Source organism: Vulpes vulpes, chromosome 14, assembly GCF_048418805.1.
Source record: "Vulpes vulpes isolate BD-2025 chromosome 14, VulVul3, whole genome shotgun sequence".
NCBI lineage: Eukaryota > Metazoa > Chordata > Mammalia > Carnivora > Canidae > Vulpes > Vulpes vulpes.
In genome coordinates this window covers 42,186,445-42,204,613 of record NC_132793.1, presented here as the reverse complement: position 1 = coordinate 42,204,613, position 18,169 = coordinate 42,186,445, and the positions used below count along the sequence as shown (strand labels likewise).

The 18,169-nt window shown below is 41.6% G+C and overlaps 1 protein-coding gene across 1 annotated transcript in view; it reads left to right on the top strand.

Moving 5' to 3' along the window:
* BFSP1 (beaded filament structural protein 1) overlaps nt 1–18,169 on the top strand; it is a 68,464-nt gene that overhangs the window by 1,165 nt on the left and 49,130 nt on the right. The gene's annotated exons all lie outside the window — the stretch shown is intronic.

Sequence of the window (18,169 nt, the reverse complement as noted above, 5' to 3'; positions counted from 1 at the left end):
GGCGATTCTAAGCCTTTACCACCTGCTATGAGATTTTTGCAGACTAGAGCAGTGCTCTCAAGATTGAAGAAGAACTTAAAAAAAAAAAAAAAAGATTGAAGAAGAACTTGGTAAAGATTTGGGTGTCCTGGCCCCAGAGTTTCTGACAGTATATCTGAGTTAAGACGCAATAATTTGCATTTCTAATAATTTCCAGATAATGCTAATATAATAAAGCTGTTGGGCATCGCACTTTGAGAAGAAAGAACCCATCTGTATACAACTGCAGCTGGAACTTTTTGTTTCTCTCCAAGGGACTCAGCGGCCCCTCCACTTCTAAAGTCCTCAAAGACTTCTAGTGCAAAGTTGGCGCCTGCTCATTAAAGGATAAAAATCTGCCGGCTTTCACCTCTCCCCTGCATTTCATCCTTCACCCTACCACCATGTTATATCCTGATATAAGAATCTGATCTTGTCACTTTTCCTGCTTAAAATTTTCTAAGTCTTCCTAAGCAGGCCATTCTGGCCCTTCTGCCTCTGGCCTCAGACCTCTTCTGCTCCGTCTCCCACATCTCCCAAAGTGCTCAGTCTTCTTTCAGACTAAACTTCTCATTCCAGAACCCTTATTACTCTTTCTAGCTCCCATAATTACGGACCTGTTAGTGTTTCAGCCAGGAACGTTCCTATTACCCCTCCATTCTGAAGACCTCTCACCACTTCTCAAGGGATCATTAGTGGTTTCGTCTATAATCCTACAGTTCATTGCTTCTCAAATCCTGATGAGCACCCAGATCACCTGAGGACCTTGTTAAAATGCAAATTCAGGGGCTTTAGAGGCTTGGTCTGGTCCTCAACCCATACTTTGAGTAGTGAGGTATTAGGATTTTCCCTATGTTAATGTAGCTCTGTAATTGTTTATATAACAGTTGCCACCACAGCCAGTTTAGACTGAGAGTTCTTCAAGGACAGGGGCTGTTTAGGATGTACCTTAAATGGATTTTCATAGTCCCTGATGTATAATAGGTGTTTAATACATGTTCAGTAAATGAACCAATATCTAAAATGTTTTACAATATAGAAAGCAAACTTCTATATCACTTCACTGTAACCTACAATGAGCCTCCATTTTTAAGAGGCCAATATACTTTAACCTCTGCCTTTACACATAACTTTTCTAGATCTTTCTATCCTTCCTCATGCCACAGAGGGAAAGGTTTTACCAAAAGTTCTCCTAAATATGAGATGGATCTATTCCATGTCAAAGTTAGAACATTTAAAAAAAAAAAAGTTAGAACATTTTTCCACATTTGGTATGAACATATAGGCACTTTCATTTAAAACCAATAATATGAAGGGTGCCTGGGTGGCTCAGTCAGTTGGGTGACCAACCCTTGGTTTCAGCTCAGGTCCTGATCTCAGAGTCATGAGATGGAATCCTACAATCGGCTCTGCACTCAGCAGGGTATCTGGTTGAGATTCTCGTGCTCTCTTGTGTGCTTCTGGTTGAGATTCTTGTGCTCTCTCTTCCAAAGAAATCTTTTTAAAAAGAAGGAAAAAACCAACAATATGAGTGGCAAGGAAGAGTCAATCATATTAATGAGGAGTTTGAAGAGAGATGTATGTTAATAACCTGGAAAAAATACACCCCGCTCCCCAGCCCCAAGAGGACATGACCCTGTCAGTAAACAGTGTAGGAAAACTATTTGTAATTTCTCACCTGCCTTCCTGTAAATTCACCTGTTCCCTCTCCCCTTGAGCACCCTTACGGCCTAATCTCATAGTCCCAGTTCAGTCCTCTGAGGAGTCACTAATTGTGTGTTCCTCTAGGTAATATTGTTTTTTTCCTCTTCTTTCAGAATTTTAAAAAAATCCTTGATTTTCTGTGAATCTGCAAATGATATGCCTAGGTGCTGTGTTTTGTTTCGTGTTGTGTTCATCCTGCTTGGTGTGCCCTTGACTTTTCTGGGTCTGGTTTGGTTTGATGTATGACAATAATAATGTGGTGAAAGTCTGACTCTTTTCTCCCTTCTAGTAATCCCATTTTGTGTATCTTACAGCTTTTGTAGTGGTCCTACATTCCTTGGATACTCTGTTCTGGGATTTGTTTGTTTGTTTGTTTCAGTCTTTGTTGTCTTTGCTTTTTGGTTTTGAGGATTCTGTAGATGTATCTTCCAGCTCAGAAATTCTTTTCTCCTCCGTGCCGTCTACTAATAGGCATTCTTGATTTCTGTGGGTCTTGTTTGTTTTGCCTTTTGGTATGCTTTCCAGTTTTTTCTTGGTAGCTGGACATCATGCACTGGATGAAAGGAACAGCAGTAAGTAGTCCTTTAGTGATGTGGTGAGGTGGAGAAGGGGGAGGCATTCTACAGTGCTATGATTTGGTCTCATTTTTACTGAGCCTCTGCCCCCGGACTGTGAACTTCACAAGTGTTTCTTAGAAATAGCCCCCACCCCACCCCCCCATCCTCTTCACACCAAACCCTGCCCTTCAGTGGGACAGGATAGTTAGAGTGGGCTCCAGGTGAGTGTCTTCTTTCCCCAATCACTTAGGTTTTGGTAACTAGTTTCTCCTCAGGGTAGACCTTGTTAGTACACCGGGCTCTGTGTATTCAAAATGGTTCCTTCCTCCTCCCCTCCCCATTCTGGAATTCTGAAAGCAAGAGGGGGTTTTTATTTGACATTTACTGTGGGAAGCTGGTCAGGCTTCAGGAGGTGAAACAGACGTGTGGCCTGGCGTGGGGGGTGGGGGCGGCCCTATGACTGACTCTCCCCAGCTTCCTAACTCCAGACTTGTCCACATTGAGCCTCCAGCAATTTGTCAGTTACAATTCAACTTTTCCTACCAGGGCTGGTGGTTTCTACTTGTGAGTCTCTGCTCTGGTAAGCCACAATTCCCTGTATTGGCCTGTCTTGTCAACAGTTTGGGGCACAGCAATTCGCCTCTCTTACGGATCCAAGAAGAGTTGTCTGTTTAGCTTTTTACTTGTTAGGAGAAAGTGGCAGCTTCTAAGCTCTTTACATGCAGGATGGGTAAACCTGAAGTCTACTCCTTTCCTTTTATTTTATTTTTTTTTTTTTCAAAGATTTTGTTTATTTTTATTCATGAGAGACACAGAGAGGCAGAGACACAGGCAGAGGAAGAAGCCGGCTCCCTGCGGGGAGCCCCATGCAGGACTCAATCCCAGGACCCCAGGATCACGGCCCAAGCCAAAGGCAAATGCTCAACCGCTGAGCCACCCAGGTCACCCTACCCCTTTCCTTTCAAAGAAACTTCCCAGAAGTGCCAGCCAGGGCTTCCACTTTTATCTCATTGACCCAAATGTAGTATGTGGCTGCAAGGGAGACTGGGAAATGTGGTCTGTTCTCTGAGCCACAATGTGCTCAGCTTAGAAATTGTGGAGTTCCTCTACCAGGGAAGAAGGGGAAAGTGGGTATAGAGAGATAACCAGCAGCGACTGCCCGTGGGGAGATATTATTTACTCCCATTCTACAGATGAGGCAAGGTGAAGAAATGTTCCTTAGGAACGCAGAGGAGTAAGTGATCTGATCCCAAGCCCAGGACCTTTACTACCAGACCGCCTGACACATCAGTCATACATGTTGCTGAACAAAAGAGTTGAGGTACCTCTTGTTGCTTCCTTAACACCACAGAGGGGGTTTATATAAAACAAAGTAAATGGAAGCTGTCAAAAATACATTCTGGACATTCCTTTATCATAGCTGGGTCCTCTTGGAATGGCTTCCCCAAGGGCCTAGACCTCTATTTTAGGAAAGGGCTAAATATATTTAAGTACATTCATGAGAATGATGCAGTACCACATGGTAACACTATTGATTTCTCTATTAGTCTTCATGGTACAGTAAAAGTCATATACTGCTATTTTATAACATTAAAAATTGAATAATCAATACATGTTTTTAGTTACTAGTGTACTACTTGAATTAGACCATAAGAAAATGGAGCAGAAAGAAGCACAACACTCTTGACCAGTGATTATTTACCACTCTTGGGCCATATGTTCCCTTTGAGGTTCCAGTGAAAAGTATAGACCCTTTCTCTAGAAAAGTCGATGTTTGCTCCTCCTCACAAAGCATGGCGTACATTTTCAGGGAGTTTGTGGACTGTCCTGAAGCCCATCCGTTAAACTGAATGTTTCAGGAAAAGTTTGAGAAAAACTCTAAAAAGGAAACTCAAGGTAGGGATGAATGAACAGTCCTGCAGTTCCTCCCCCACAATCTATATGCCAAGATTGGTTTGCTGCTACACTGGTTCTCAGTGCAGCATGAAACCTTCCAGACCTTACAGTCTAGACCATTTATAAAAACACAGATGGCCTTCACAATGCATGTAGGACTGCAGCTTGTTTTTATTCACTCATTCAGCACGTATCTTGGGGATCTATCCATATCGTCTTCCCATTTTTCAGAAGTAATGGTGTACTCTCTTCGGTTCTGATCAGGTTCCTACACTCTTGGAGGAAAAAAGGAGCCACAAAAAAATCAGAAAGGGGCAAATAAAGGAATCCAGTATTTGATTTAAGGGTAGACTAAATGACTTCAAACTTTCCAGAATGTAAAGAAGCGCAAGGATTGAATGTGATCACAAGTTAAAATCATGAAGAGTAGGAATGAAGTGACTAGAAATTCTGGAGCAAATTATGAAAATAAGAGGGTTTCTCTTAAAAGCTGGAAAGCTTGAAGTCATTTAGCTTATCCTATAACTATTGGAGGACTAGAAAACCTCATTACCAGTGGAGTGCCCACCGCCAAGCCTACTGAGTAATGTCCAGGCAGCTCTGAGGGGGTGTGTAAAGATGGTGCCAATACACACAAATGGATTGTCCATGCTCAGAGCTTTCCTTCACTCCTTTCTCACCTCTGCTGCCTCTGGGGACTAAATAGTTATACTGTGGAAAGGAGAGGGTACTCAGAAGTCATCTGGAAGGGCACAGCCTCCTGGTTGAGGTTGGGAGGGGGTGCCCAGGGGGCAACTTTAGAAGTTTCCCAGCTTGGTACATCTCCACCTGTCTTCCCCCGCAAACCCTCCAGGACTGGCGCCCATTCTCAAGTCCTGCCCCAGGTATTCTGTACAAACCCAGCCCAACGAAAACCCTAAGTTCATAGGTAAAGCTCATAGAGGAGGAATCTCAGCATTATGAAAGAAAGACAACAAGCTGAACAATTTCAAGCAGAAGAAGGACGAGAAATCAAAATGTGAATAGTAAATATTCTCAAGGAAAGACACTGGGAGTCCAAAAGCAAAAATGAGCAGTCATGGAAAAGTTGCAAACATTAAGAATATAAAATATTCTTGAACTAAAAGAATCAGTGGATGGGGTGGACAATAGATTGGATATATGTAAATAACAAGGATGTGAGAAGATGAGGTCGAGTAGTTCACTGTCTCAATGTATCAAGAAAGGGTAAAGATGATGCAAAGAGGGGCACCTGAGTGGCTCAGTGGTTGGAGCGTCTGTCTTTGGCTCAGGGTGTGATCCCAGGATCCTAGGATCAAGTCCCACACTGGGCTCCCTTCAAGGAGCCTTCTTCTCTCTCTGCCTATGTCTCTGCCTCTCTCTCTCTCTCTCTCTCTCTCTCAATGTGTCTCTCATGAATAAATAAACCTTTAAAAAAGGAAGATGAAAAGACTTTCAGAGAGAAGGTTAGAGGAAAGGGCCAGTATCTAACTGTACAAAGTATCTAGATGATGAAATCAGCAAACCAAGGGAAGAAAATACTTGAAAACTAGTTCTGCTGCATTTTTTTAAAATTTAAATTGTAGTTAACATACAGTGCAATGTTGGTTTCTGGAGTTCTGCTGCATTTTTAAAGTTAGTGAATCCATCATTTCAGCATTCAGATTAGGCCTACAACCTTTCAGCTCTTCAGAGCATAAGGCAAACAAGGCTCCTGTGCAGTCCTGGAGCTTAAATCCTAGGCAAATACACAACTAAGCAAAAAAGTACTTTATTGACCATAAAACTGGGTGATATGACCGAGGGTAACTGGGAACAGGAAGGACACACTTAAATCAGTGCTCAGAGAAGTCTCATCGAAAGAGGCAGAATTGAAGCTGAGGCTTAAATGCCGAGAAGGACCAACACCGTGTGATAATAGGAGTGGGGAGCATCCCAAGCAGATGGGATGAGGTCACTAAAAACAGAAGAAAGACAGTGTGACTGGAGCCAGGAGAGCCCGGATGGGTGGACCCAAACAAGACTGAAAGTATAACTAATAATCAAATGACATAGGACCATGTAGATCATGGTAAAGAGGTCAGGGTGGATGAATGAAAAAAATGAATTTATAGCCCCTGTATAAAGTAATGTATTTATAATTATGTTATTTTCAGTTATATTAGGCTAAACCTAAGAAATGGATGATATTCAGCTATCTTTGACCTACAAAATCAGGATATTCTTTTTTTTCTTTGAGTAGGCTCCACACCCAACATGGGGTTTGAACTCATGGCTCTGAGATCAAGAGTTGAATGCTCTAACCAACTGAGCCAACCAGGTTCCCCCAAAGTAGGACATTCTTATGATTCAATCTAATATACTCTAACCAGTAGGAATCCAAGCAGCCTGGCCTTTTTAAAAGATGTTTGCATCATCCTGTCATCTACTATCACCACTTGAGTTTCTCCCCACAATTTCTTGTGTTGAAAAAGAAAAAAAGTTTATGTTTGGGAGGCAAAGCAAGTGTTTTGTTTACATGGGAGGCCACTCTGAAAAGTTTTCAGTTAGATTTGACAGGTGTTTACTGGGTCCTACTGTGTGCCAGCCATGGCCACATTAGCTACCAGGAATACAAAGATAAATAAGTCATGGGCCCTGCCACAAGGAGATCATGAGTGAAAACAGATCAATGCCAAGATAAACTTGGCCCAGGTCCCTGTGGGAATTCTCAGGATCCTACTAATGGGGGGAGATCATACCAGGGAGGTGTTACCAGATCTTAGTGAGGCATCTGGAAAGGAAGGAAGTGAACATTTGTTACTACCGACATGATTTCTCACTTAGGTTGATGAATATGAGCATGAAGAGATGGCTAGGGGGCCAATTCAGAGACTGATGATTGGAGAAGGAAAACATCTAATGTTTCTACCAACGACTACATGGACCAAGATACTGAGAGAGATGTAGGTGCAGGAGTTTTGTTGTTGCTTTGTTTTGTTTTTTTGCTTTGGGGCGTGTTATGGCTTGCTTTCCAGTCTTCCCTTCTGGGAGTGGGAAGAAGGATGTCAAAGGGTTCTTCAGCCAAAAAACCCCAGCTTTACCCAGTGAAGAAACTTGGAGCATATTCAAGAGCAGCTCCATTGGAAACAGCTGAGGGACAATGGCCATCGTGTGAAACTGGAGTGCCTGTTAGTATAACTGGTTTTGCTTTTATCACTAAGACTCCAGTATTTCTATCACTAGTCTTCCAAGAAGGTATTTGATAGCATTGGCACAAGTTCTGCGCTTGACTGCTGTCTGACCTCTTAGGAGGTACGCCTCTCTGGACCTCCTTGTCCTCACCTGCAAAGTGAAGATGTTAATGAGGTTAACCCCTTTGATCCTAAAATATAATGCCTGCACTATACAGAAGAGTTATTGAGTATCTAGTACCATATTTGCAATTAGTAGAATATCCTAGTAACGCTAAGGCAGACCTCTGAATTCTGATTTATAAACTCTAGGCCTTGGGCTCTTGACACAGGGCCTGTTTTTACAGCAAAATCAGGAAGTTGCTATAATTGTCCAGCTGGTGTTCTCTCAGCTGGTCCACATCTGGGGAAAAGAGGCTGATCAGCATAGAGGGAGTAAGCACTAGTGTAACACATTTTTACATATAAATGAGGGCCACACATCACATCTTGCAATCTTTTTTTTTTTTTTTTTTCCATTTGGTCAGTAAATTTAGGACCCCTCACAAGATTTTCCACACTAGAGGTGGAAGGAATTACTTGCTCATTTATATTCTTACTCCCATGGAAACCGTTTCCTCCCACCCCTTGAGTCAGTGAGTCATTTCCACCCTTTAAACCTCTATAGCTTCCTTTCCAGCCCTGGCCTGGCCCTCTGGACAAGGGGTCCGGGCTGTTGGGCAGGAAGGTTCTTCAGGCAGCAGGCAACACACCTGGAATGGCTTTGGAATATCAGGAGGATCCTCCACTCAGGAGAAAATATCTATGTGGTATGATAAATGCCGGGCACTGGATTCCAAATTCAGTGTTTTTCCTTTTATTTAAAAAAACACTAGGAAAGAAACACCCATAGAAGGTACTGCCGGTTGCAGGTTTATTTTATGACTCATGGAAATTTCTAAAATGATAAATATTGGCTCAGCAGTAGCCTGACACAAGAAACACTCCACTAGACCAGAGTCTATGGTTACAAGAAACAAGAAGAGTGTGTTCAACAAATAAACTGTGACTCCATGTCCAAGCTTTCAGAGGAAAAAAGAGCAGAAAGTATTTTCTGCATTCCATGAGGTGGCTTGGCAGGCCATGATTTCATTTGTTTTTCTTGAGGACAGAAACTTTCCTGAGATGGTTGCAGTATCTTCCTGGCCAGGAAACCATTTCATATGCCTTTGGTTTTCTACTTTATTTAGTCCAGGATTCTTTTAGATAATATAATGAAAATACTTCAGCAACCATAAAAAATAATGAGGGTGAAGTTGGAAATATTTTCCCCTCAGAAATGGGGAAAAAAAAGAAAATAAATATTTTCCTTCCTGAGTAGAAGTTCCTCTATCTCTGTGTGGAGACGAAACTAGGCATTCCACAAAGATGTGAAAAACCCAGACTATCAACTTGTTTCAGGGAATATTTAGAAATTATGAGCCTTCAGTATGGTTCGGCTCCTCCTGAGTAGTTTTTATTTCTCACAAAACAAAGTCAGCATTGCCTTAACTTCCCATCAGCTGATTTTTATCTCCTAAAGAAAATATAAATATTTGGGCAGCCCGGGTGGCTCAATGGTTTAGCGCTGCCTTCGGCCCAGGGTGTGATCCTGGAGACCCGGGATTGAGTCCCGTGTCAGCTCCCTGCATGGAGCCTGCTTCTCCCTCTGCCTGTGTCTCTGCCTCTCTCTCTCTCCCTGTGTCTCTCATGAATAAATAAATAAAAATCTTTTTAAAAAATGTAAATATTCATATCCGATGAAAAGGCTAGTGTCAGAACTTACCAAACCTAGTAATAAGCACCATGAATCTGTCTTTCTGCGAGCAGGTTCATCCTGTGTAACTGTTGTAGGCTTGTTAACAGAGCAGCATTATTTGTAGTTTCTTTAGAATTGGCTATCCCAAAACATACACACACACACTTTACAGGCTGGAGTCATGATAAATAAAAGGGTGAGGTAGATTCATAAAGAAAGGGGAAAAAGACTCAGTCCATAATTCTATGCTTCAAATAAAGTAGCCAAAGAGACTGTTGGTGTTCTGGTAAATCTGCCAGTTGATGCCAATGACTCTCCTACAACCAATCACAGGCATTCATCCTTCCCTTGGGGAAGAGGAGACCACATTGGGATAGATGTGGACACCTAGAACCAAGACTCTAGAACATGTTGCAGAGGATGTTGGGAGGGCAGAGAAGTAGTTAAAGGCCATTCCATAATCTCTTGTAGAAACTCCACCACGAGGTAGGAGAGAAACAAGGTGGCCGCCATGATCTGGAACACGAGTGCGATGGGAAGGTTGTGCAATAAGACACTGCATCTAACTGCCCTTTGCCCCAGCTGCTGGGAAACTTATCTCAAGTTTCTCCAGAGAGAGAAACTGTGGGAGCCAGATTAATCAGGGAGATGCGCCATGCGGCCTGGTGTCAATACTGAAGAAACAGGACTTCCCCTTTGGAAGGCCTGGCCCTATGTATTCTTCCTCCCTTTGCTTCTCTGCTCATCTTATATTAATAGGCCTTGCAACCTGATGGGGAGGGAGCTCTCCCCACCCGAGGGGCCAAGGCAGGAGTGTCTCTGCAGGTAGCCAAGGTGATGCTGGCAGCCACAGATGCAGCAGTGGTGGGGATGGCTCATCTTGCTGCCTGCCAAGGGAGAGGGAGCCCCCTGGGCCCTGAGCCATGACACAGATGGGCCCTGGGTCATTCTGCTGGTTGAGCCAAAGAGCAGTAAAAATAATTACAGAATGGAAATTGCTTTGTTGCATTTTTTTTCCTGGTTATTAAAAAAATTGCAAGTTTGTTAGGAAACAAAAAAACAACTCTGGAAATATATGAGAAAGAACATAAGTGTTTGTTGCCCCATCGTCTTTTTGCCTAATAATTAAAAAGAATTTAAATGAATTTTAATTATATAAATTTTCTAAGAATGTCTTCTCCTGATTAAAAAAAAAAAAAAAACCTTCACCTTGACTCCCCTGCAATTCTTTGCACCTCACCAAAATTAAACCCTATTATTGGTTTGGATTGTGTCCTTGCTGTTTGTTCTGTACCTATAACTCCATGCCATACACTTACACATATGCACACACATGATTGATGGATCAGTATAGACTGTTTCATATTTCTGTAATTTTCAAAAAATGTTAACAGTATATTTCATTATCAACTTGCTTCCCTGTGTTTAGAAAGCAACCAAATGGTTTGCTCCAACACGTCTCTCAATTCAGTGCAGAACTGATGTCACCTCTTCAGTGAGGCCTCCCCTGACTACCCTAAGATTACTCCACACTCCTAAGCTTCTAGGTCCCTTCTCTGCTTTCTGTCTCTCCATAGTGCTCATCACCATCTAACATACCAGATTTTTCACTTGTTTACTGTCTATTATTTATTTTCTATTATCTTATTTACTTTGTATTCCCCACCCCCCACCATTTGAATGTAAATTCCACAAGAACAGGGATTGTAATCTATCTTTTCATTTCTGTATTCCCAGTGCCTAGAAGAGTGTTGGCACATAGTAAGTTGTGAAATTTAGTATTTGTTGAATAAGTAAATGAGTAGGATTCCAAAGAGTTGGTGCAGAGACATGGCAGGTGTCGGTGCTGCACCTACTTATAGCAGTGGCCATCTTTGAACATGAGGATCAAAGCCATATGCTGAGGACAGCAGAGTGAAGAGGGGTCTACCATACCAGTCCTGAATTGCTTACCTCTAGACTCCCTGTTCTAAGACAAAAAGCAGACCTTATTTGGTTAAAATATTGTTGGGTGCCTGCTATTGTTAGGTGTGTGCAGTCCTAGGTGATACCAGTCAATGGTCCAGAAAAGTTGAGAATATTCCAAGGGTGAAAGGACAGGGCTTGGGTCAGAACCCGCAGGAACCCTAGTAATTCAAAGATGGAAGCTGAAGAGGATCCTTACAAGAGGCTTCCAAGAAATGGAAAATCCAGAGGCAGGTAGAAACATGGATCCAAGAAAGGGTCCTTCAAGAAGGAGGATGTAGGGGGATCCCTGGGTGGCGCAGCGGTTTGGCGCCTGCCTTTGGCCCAGGGCGCAATCCTGGAGACCCGGGATCGAATCCCACATCAGGCTCCCGGTGCATGGAGCCTGCTTCTCCCTCCACCTGTGTCTCTGCCTCTCTCTCTCTCTCTGTGACTATCATAAATAAATAAAAAATTAAAAAAAAAAAAAGAAGGAGGATGTAGTCAGCAGACTCAAATATTAGTGAGCAGTCCTGAGAGAGGAGATGGGGCATTGAACTGAGAACTTGAAGTTGAGAAAGCATCTTTCTGAGGACTCTATTTTCTCTGTGAAGTATCAGGCATGACCATCCTTGGTTGTTCATTTTATGTGTTAAGTTGGTTAGGCTTTGGTGCCTGATTGCATGGTCCAATGCTAGTCAAGACCTTGTTGTGAGGTTATTTCGTCGATGTGATTGACATATTAGTAGACACGGAGTAAGTATGTCAGATTACCTTCCATGATGTGAATGAGCCTCATCTATTCAATTGAAGGCCCGAAGAGCTAAATCTGTAACAATAGAAATCGTCCCTGAAACTAGGGGTGGTGGAAGGGGGGAGGAGGGCGGGTGTTGGAGGGGAATGGGTGATGGGCACTGAGGTGGACACTTGACGGGATGAGCACTGGGTGTTTTTCTGTATGTTGGTAAATTGAACACCAATAAAAATTAATAAAAAAAAAAAAAAAAAAAAGAAATCGTCCCTGAATTTCCAGCCTGCTAACCTGCCTTGCAGATTCCAAACTCAAGATTGCCACCTCACCTCTTACCTGAATTGCCAGTCCCCGCCATTGCATAAGCCAATTCCTTAAAATAACACCACCACCCCTGAGATATATGAGTGTGTGTGTGTGTGTGTGTGTGTGTTCTGAGGTGTATCTTGATGTGTATTTTGATATGTTGCCATATTTTGAAAAGTAGTGAAGTTGGACATCTTTTTATTTTTTTTGACCATGTGCCTTCTGTAAACTTGAATATATCATACCAAACTCTAATTGTTTGCTTTAGAAACTTGGGCCATTTACATATGGTTCTTTTTCATTTGAAAATACGACAACTGAAAAAAAAAAAAAGAAAATACGACAAATGATCAGACTCTGAAACAGATAAAATTCTCAGCTGATCTTGCCTTTTCTTTGCTTTTCTACTGGATGTTTGCCTTTTTGTTATTGATTTGTAATTTTCTTTACATAGTGCTCTTTTATCTAATATGGAAACTGCCCTATTTTTTTTATTAGCTTTTAACATTAGGGTTGCTATTGTTGTTTTTGTAACACAAAATAGTTTATTTATTTATTTTTAAAATAGTTTATATTTTAGATGGGCAAACTTTCCAGTCTTTTCCTTTGAGGCAGTTATTTATTTTTAGAAACATTGGCCAAATATACAGACTCTCCTCCTTTTCACATGAAAAAGACACAATCAAATTATGCAACAGATACATTTTTAAATGTAGGGATGGAGTTTATGGTGTTAATTATCATTTCAGTATTTGAACCTCTGGATGTGTAAGAAAGTCTTAATATATTATTTTTCCTTAAAACTCAAATGGTTTCATTTACTGAAGAAGCCTGTCATTGCGGCTGCTAAAAGTTTGGTGATTCTTGGAAAAAGAGAGAGTTTTTCTTTTCCATGAGGGTTTAGCTATTGCACAGCACTGTGAAAATTGTTGGATACCTCCCTAGTTTTAGGTAATGAATATTGGGGGAGAGGTAAGTCTTTCAAAGCAGAATTAGGGTTGAAACTCCATATATTATTCTCAACATCATGTTGATTTGGTGGGAACTGACACACAAATATTTTAAAGCTACATAATTTATTTCTTGTCTCAATACCTCCAAGACAACCAACATAGAATGAACACAGTTTTTTTGTTTTGTTTTGTTGTATTATAGTCACGAGTTGACCCCATTAAAATAAATATATAGAGGAACTTCATTTCAGTGATCTAAAAACAGTGATGGTGGGCCTCTAGCTCCCCTCCTATGCCCCTTATGCTCCCCAATGTGAGAAGGCTGCTTACTCTGAACTACCTGCCATTTTCTGATTTTCTGTCCCAGGTCCTAGAGTGTTAATGCCCCTGGGAGCAGGTCTCAACCAAAGATGGACGGGAAGCTCATGGATAAACACCCCTTGGGTGGGATAGTTCTGTAGGGTGTCCTGTTCTGTCTCCTAGAGTCCCCTGATGCAGTAACCTCCAGTTGAGCACAGAGGCAATTGTGATGACACCCCTATGATTGGCCTCTTCCCCCCCTGCCTCACTTCTCTCATTCACCTACTGGTGTGAGACGATCCTCTCCTAGATATACCACTTGTGTTTAGGGGCTGCATCTGGGGAATTCCAGACCAAGACAAATGCTTAAAGCCTGCCAGCCTGCATGCAAAAAATAATGTCTAATATTTATTAAGCACTTAATGCATGCTGCCTACCATTCTAAACATATCATTTAGCCCTCATGACATCTTTTGGGAACTATTATCACTCCCCATTTATAGATGGGACATGTGAGGCTTAGAGAAATTAAGTAGCTAATGGGTCACAAAGGATTTAAATCTAGAGTATGGAACGCAAGTGTCCAGTATTTTAATCCATGCATCCTATGACACAGTATATCAGCTTACCTCAGAAAACTTCATGGTACATATTTAATAGGCTTTGGGAGGGCATTTTGCTGATAGTTGAGCTGATCAATATTTTTGCAGTCTCCAGCAATAATACTGTTGCCTGACTTGGATTGTCTGCACTCTCCTAGCTGAAATCCAAGTCACTGCAAGAAGCTTCTATTTTGTTTCTAAGCACGTCAAGAAGTTTTCTCCTGACTTTTCTAACATGTGAGTCTGCTTTTGCAGCTAACTACTGTTCCTGGTGTTTTTGTCAAAACTAGCTGCCCAGGTTACAATTTATTGTATGATAAAGGCCAGTATTTATGCCCTAATAGCCAGTTGAATGGATCCAGGATTTTAGCTGGTTGTGATGCTGTGCAAGGAATGTTTCTTAGTGGTTTGAAAGACAACGTTTCATGGGCTCTGGATGACCCTTATTTGAACTGAAATATTCTTCCAGTCCCTGGCCTTATCAAGTTTTTTCTTTGTTACCTGGCAAAATATTATGCTCTTCTTCTGGTCCCACTGCTGGTATTCAAAAAGAATAAAACAAATATTTTGTGGTTCCTAGAAAATGTTATAAAATTGTTTCCCAAGTTAGGTCATTCCAGTTGCAAAATTCTTGTTTTGGTAGAAAAGTTGGCCAAAAACAACAGAGGCAATGGTCAGCCATTATTTCAGGGAAAAAAAAAATCTTGAGCTTTGCTAGAGATTGCTATCTTCCCTTCCAGTGGTACAGAGACCAAGTCTTCCAGCTGAGCCTAAACTAGTTTTGAGATAAATCTTTTTCTCTCTTTATAGAGATATGTTTTAATTTACTGGCTGACTTCCCCAGTTTTTGAAATGGCCCCATAAAATTTTGGAAGGCATTTTAACTTTATAAGGCAATTATCATAAATTGATTTTCAGAAACTTCTTGAGCCAACTTTTAATCAAAACAAACCATTTTCTCAGACTGTAGATTCTAATTCCACTCTTATTTTTTAAAACTGAGCATTTAAATTCAGGGTGCCATTTTAAACGACATACATGGGAAGACTGATTCTCTTCTTTGAACTTGCAGAGATTGAAGAAAGGACATCAAGTTTCTCTCCATCAATTTCAGCCACTGGGAGATGGATCCATATTATTTCGTAGTTGATGTGACTCCAGTAAATGTTGAACAACTGAGTTTCAAGAGGAGAAATGTCCCAAGGTGTCTTTAGAGTGTTTGTCAACTCCTGTAGTGTAAATATTCCGACCACGGCTGATTTTAAGCTATCAATGAGGTTCTAACCAGTTCCCAAAATTCCTGGAAATTTAACAATTGGAGCTTATGAGCTCCTAAGAGGCAGCTCAAGAATGATACTGTAAGTGACTCAGCCAAATAGTGCCCCAAACGCAGGCTTGGGAACACTGGTTTGATGACCTGGAATTGGTCTTAAGGTCACTAGGATATCATGTAGCAAATCCTGACAAAGTGGCATTTTCAGATCCAGGGTGTGCGTTACCCAAAAAATTCAGGTTACCTTGAAAAAAATAATGTACCTGGGAGAATTTGATGCCAAATGTCATGTTTAATTGTCATCCTTGCAGATTCTAAGTCATACAATGAGGGTCATTGAGGATAATCCAAAAGGCATTTTAGAGACAGGGGCCACTCACAGCTCTGTGGTTTGTTGAAACTGCTATGTTCAGCAAAGGCTGACCACAGAACAAAATAAGCAGCCAGAATCCAACTTGGATGCCACCCTTTGTAATAGATTTCGTTTCAGGTTTACATCTAAAAAGCCACAGCGTTGGAGGATGCCTGGGAAATGTCTTCATTATCTATCACTTGAGAACATCCCTTCTTTTTTTTCTTCTTAAAATAGAAAGCTCTTTTCTAAGGAATTAATTTTTTCTTTTTATTGTGTCTTGTAAGTATACCCACTCTGCTGACTGGTGCACTGTTTTCCTTCTTAATGAATGTATTTTGGTCCTGTCCTTCTATATTTCATTTAATGATGGAGGACAATATAAATCCAGCTATTGCAGTGGAGAGCAAAGCAAATTTCAATTTAGGGCTGTTGCAAAGTTTGACCATGCCCTTTGAAACAGCCCAGTCAGCAAACATGTGGAGTGAGAGTGCCAGGCCTCTGGTACAACTATTGGTAAGAGCTTCACGCTTCATCTTTGGCCAAGCAATACCCAGCTTGAAAGTTTCAAGATGAACTTCCCAACATCCAAAAACTTTGTCTTGAAATCAGAGAGGAAGACAAACCATAAGGGAAGAGGCTCTTTTTTTTTTCTTTAAAGATTTTCTTTATTTATTCATGAGAGACCCAGAGAGAGGCAGAGACACAGGCAGAGGGAGAAGCAGGCTCCATTCAGGGAGCCCAATGTGGGACTTGATCCCGGGACTTGGGGATCATGCCCTAAGCCAAAGGTAGATGCTCAACCCAGGCGCTGAGCCACCCAGGCATCCCAAGAGGCTCTTAGTCATAGGAAACAAATTGAAGGTTGCTGGAGGGGAGGGTGACAGGGTGGGGAATAGGGTAACTGGGTGATGGACACTAGGAAGGGTAGGTGATGTAATGAGCAACAGGTATTACATAATACTGATGAATCACTAAACTCTACTTCTAAAACTAAAAATACACTCTATATCAATTAATTGAATTTAAATTTAAAAAATTAAAACACGAAACTTTATCTTGATTTCAAATTTCTACCTACGCTGTTTCAAAAGCTTTACCAGTTAAGGAATGAGATATTGTACCTGTCAGGGTTCTCCTATATCTAGCTGGAAATAAATGGTCTAAACAGAGTTTAACAGAAGATACTTTAACAAGGGGACAACTTCCAGAGTTGTGAGCAAGGTAAGGGAATCAGCAAAGCATGGTGAAGAGCCCAGAACTAGCGACAGCAGGAAGTTCTTACAACCCCAGGCCAAAAGGAACAAGTGATGCCATGAAGGGGCGATTTTGCCTAGAGGGGAGAGGGAAGCAGAAAGGGAATCTCTCTGATCTCCTGCCAGTGACCCCCATTTGCAAAACCCTACAGGAAGCCAGAGGCACAGGAGACAGATGATGTAATCTGGAAGGCTAGACTTTTAGGGTGTCCAGCAGCCTGGGGAAGGATGGAGGATGGATCTCTGGAATGATCCTTTGGTGGAGGGTGGCCCCTGGCAGAATGAACTGCATTGGCATCTGCCCTGCTTTCAGAAAGCTCCAGGCTAATTAGAGCAACCATATCAGCTGGGCTGCTGGAGTAGTGGAGAGGTTGGAGCCTTAGCCAGGAGGCATCTTGGCTAAGCCTATGGAGATTCAGGTGTGTGGAACAGCAGATGTCTCTCAATGGTCATCTTCATAGATTAATATGCATGAGCTGATGGGTAGGGGTGCAAGGAATAAGGATGATATTGGTATCCAAACCAAGGGACACAGGCAAAGGAAGAAAAGGATGGTATCTGCTGGGTGAGAAGAAAAGTCAGATGATAAAAATATTAGATAAATGAAGGGGTGGAGTCAGTAGGTGTCAACCATGAGCAGGTGGTAGAAGGTGAATAGGATAAAGTATCATTATAGTCCTTTTCCAAATGAACTAACAAGTCAAATGGTTGGAATAGGTAGTTCTATGGTCAGACTCATATGCCTGACAAGCCACAGTAATCTTATTCAAACCAACCATTGCTACACATTTTGTTGGAAAACTTCACATGGAGTTTAAGTCTGCAAGTTGAAGGTTAGAGCTTAAAATGTACAGTCTTAGAGTCCCCTGCTGTACAATTAAACTTTGTGCAGAATCTGAAAATCGTGGATAAAATAGCTTCGAATTTCATCCCTCCCAATTTCAGCTCCAAGCTAAGAAGTTGGTGAACTTGGGAAGACAGAATTTCTTCTCTTATGATGGAGTGCCTGGGTGGCTCAGTCAGTTAAGCATCTATCTTCGGCTCGGGTCACGATCCCAGAGTCCTGGGATGGAGTCCCATTTTGGAGGGTCCCCACTCAGTGGGGAGTCTGCTCTTTCCCTCTCCATCTGCCCCTCCACCAGCTTGTGCTCTTTTTCGCTCATTCAAATAAATAAATACTATCTTAAAAAAAGAACATTTATGAAATAGTTTAATCAGTTCCTCTTGATATCTATAGCTAAGTGGATATGGCCTTATAAACATGATATATCAGATGTATGCTTAAACCTGTGAGTGTGTATTCCTAT